The following is a 3,262-nucleotide window of genomic DNA, read 5'->3' on the forward strand; positions in this document are numbered from 1 at the left end:
TTCTTGAACATGGGTGAAGCGGATTATACAGCGTCCTGTGTCATGCGCACAAAGTCTCTCGAGGAACTTGAAGGTCTTTAGCTCTGCAGCAGCAGTCCTCGACGCAGAGCAGAGTGTTTTTATCTGCTGATATCTGCTCAAATAATGTCCCAACACCTCCATGATACGCTGCGCACCGCTGCGTTATCCGCAAAATGGGCTATGTTTACTTTTATCACAGTAGAGTTTGAAAAAAATGGCTGAATTATGACCATCTAATTTACATCAGAAGCATGCTGCCCTCTCTTGCTCTCAGTCTGGTGTATATTTAATCAGGTAATGTCTGTGTCATTGCTTCACATCTTGTGTTTTATATAGACAACTACAACGATCTTTGTCAAAAGAGAGAAGCATTCATCTTGGGGGAAGACATATGGAAAAAAAATGAAGATCAAGGAGAGGGGCAAAAAAGAAAACGTAAACCAAAAAGGTGGATTGAAGATGATACAGAAGCATCAAAACAGGTAATACATTTATAGAAAAAAGTATAAATCTCTCCTGTACAGAATAATGGTTTCTCAGTCCCATATCAACAATGTTTTTTGATATCAATGTTTCAATTTGCCAGCCACAAGCAAAAAAGGTCTGTCGCGCTAAAGAGGCTGCAGATCAAATGATTGAGGAATTAAAAAGAGATCTTATGGAACAAGGAGTTGAGGTACTCAACCCTCTCTCTCTCTACTCTTTCTGTATTTTCTCTCTCTCCTGTCTCTGTCTCCCCTCTCTCTGTCTTTCTCTGGAGGTGTGTGTACCCATGCTATTTTTTGATACTGTTTAACGAAGGCCTTTTTAGTTAAAAAAAAAAAAAAAATCTAAGCCTGCAGTCAACTCAAACCTAATATACTTAATCAGAGAAATTATTCAAGTTTTTCACAGTCACTGACATTTTCAAAACATGTTATTGTGTTTGTATTTGCTGTTTTTGTGCTATAGTCACCCGCTGACTTGTCAGATGAAGACCAGCCACGGAACTGGAGCAGGGCGATGCTCCAAATTAAGCAATTAAGAGCAGAGAACAAAAGGATCCAAGCTGACAATACAAAACAAATTGTCGAGGCTCTAAGAGGTAAGTTTACTTCTTTACAGCCAAATAAATATACTCACATCTCCAACAGGTGCCAGAATAGTTTATTGAATATTGCAGTAGGAAAAACAGCCTGCACACTTACTCCTTTACTACTTTTATTCAGACAACGTTCAGAAACATCTAAATAAAAGGAGAACGTGACACACACAGACACGGGAAGACCTAAGGAAGATCCATCTTGGATCAAAACATTTGAATGAAAGCGGTAAGGGAGGAAGGGTGCAGGCTGTTTTTCCTACTTCAAGTTTATTTCTTTAACCTTAATGAATACTGTTGATTTGATCTCTTCATGTGATTCTGGGGATGTTGCGCTGTAGAATCACACTACCCTGTCGAGGTACTATGCCTAGCGCTTTACATCGTGACAGATTTTTCAATTCAAATTACACTGCAGTGCTGGGTGGTGCAACCTGAGAAGCTGTCCGTTTTGATGGTTCTCCAGCACTTGCCTGAGACAAAAAGATGTCTCAACTGAGTGGGACTATAAAATAAATAAATATCCATTTGTCCCATGTTTTTGACTTTTAATGTAAATGATGAATGGGTTTATCTGTTTTATATATCGATTTGATTTCATGATTTCATTTGCTTATTGTGATCTTGTGAAACTGTGAAGCATTTTGAATTGCCTTGTATATAAATTGTGCTGTACAAATACATTTGCCTTCCTATTTAGCTGCGATGGGTTAATATAACAATTTAATTGTAGGCAAATATTCTTAGGTCTTTGTCTGTACTCTGTAGTAATGCTGAAGAATGTTTTACTTGACCTTCACTTGGCCCCCAGAGGGGCATAGGCCATCCACAACAGTCCACCAGCGTCCACGGTCCTGGGCGATTCGCTCCAGCTCCCTCCAGGTGTAGCTGGTCTGCTTGGCGTCTGCCTCCAGGTCTCTTCTCCAGGTGTTCTTTGGTCGGCTTCTCTTTCTCTTCCCCTGAGGATTCCAGGTCAAGGCCTGTCGTGTGATGTTTGTTGATGGTTTCCTCAGGGTAGGCCCTATCCATTGCCATCTTCTCCTCCTGATCTCTTCTTCTGCTGGCACTTGGTTGGTTCTTTCCCAGAGATCTGCATTACTGATGGTATTTGGCCAGTGGATCTTTAGAATTCTTTGCAGGCATGAATTGATGAAGGTCTGGACTCTTTTGATGTTGGTCTTTGTTGTTCTCCATGTCTCTGCTCCATATAGAAGGACTGATTTGACATTGGAGTTGAACAGGCAGATTTTGGTGAGAGATGTTATAAGGTTGGATTGCCAGATGTTCTTTAGCGCTATGAACGTTGTTCTTGCCTTCCCGATGCGGGTCTTAACATCTGTATCTGTTCCTCCCTGCTGGTTAATAACACTTCCAAGGTAGGTGAAAGTCTCGACCTCATCCAGGTTTCTTTCTCCCAACTTCACCACTTCTCTGCTGAAGGTGTTGATTTTCAGGATCTTGGTCTTGTTGGGGTGGATGTCGGAGGCCGACTTGTGAGGCATTGGAGGCTAGTCTTGTGGTCTTGTTCTGCATCTGTTGTTGATTGTGGGAGAGCAGAGCAAGATCATCAGCAAAGTCCAGGTCGTCCAGCTGGGTCCAGAGGGTCCACTGGATGCCGTCTCATTACCCACAGAATGTGAAGAATGTTTGCTTAGATGGAAAACTCCTGTACGACTGTATTAGCGCTTACTCTGGAAAATCAACAGTTATGCGTCATATGCAGTTTGTAGAATTAATTATGTCTTGTTTAATTTCACAGAGCTTCCAAAAGTTGTACAACAGTTGAAGGACATCAGTGAGCAGTTGTCATCCATATGCTGTCCCTCAAAAGCCAGTACAACAACTCAACACTTGTCAGTTCTTCCATCTGCCACTCAAGTGGAGTCTGATGACATGGTAATTTTGATTTGTTCACAATATTTGGTTTTATTTTACATTCACCGTTTGAGGCAATGTGGCAACACATCTGGCAACACAATATATTGCCAGATTGTTAGTAAGTTTCCTATTTAAAAAACAACCTTATTGCTGACCATGCATAAACCACCATTATCTTATAATTGCCACATTCCCTTAGTTGTTTAGATTTTGTTTTAAGAGGAATAGCCCCTTCCAATGAAGCATGTTTTTATTTCTTGTTAGTAAAAGCAATGCACCTAA

At 40.9% G+C, this 3,262-nt stretch overlaps 1 long non-coding RNA gene across 1 annotated transcript; it reads left to right on the forward strand.

Moving 5' to 3' along the window:
* The first annotated feature begins 360 nt into the window (after positions 1-360).
* LOC115385894 (uncharacterized) lies at positions 361-2,963 on the forward strand. Its single transcript, XR_003931204.1, has 4 exons — positions 361-503; positions 608-697; positions 973-1,105; positions 2,862-2,963. It is a non-coding gene; the product is annotated as an uncharacterized LOC115385894 (long non-coding RNA).
* The last annotated feature ends 299 nt before the right edge of the window (positions 2,964-3,262 follow it).

Source organism: Salarias fasciatus, chromosome 3 (assembly GCF_902148845.1).
Source record: "Salarias fasciatus chromosome 3, fSalaFa1.1, whole genome shotgun sequence".
Classification (NCBI taxonomy): domain Eukaryota; kingdom Metazoa; phylum Chordata; class Actinopteri; order Blenniiformes; family Blenniidae; genus Salarias; species Salarias fasciatus.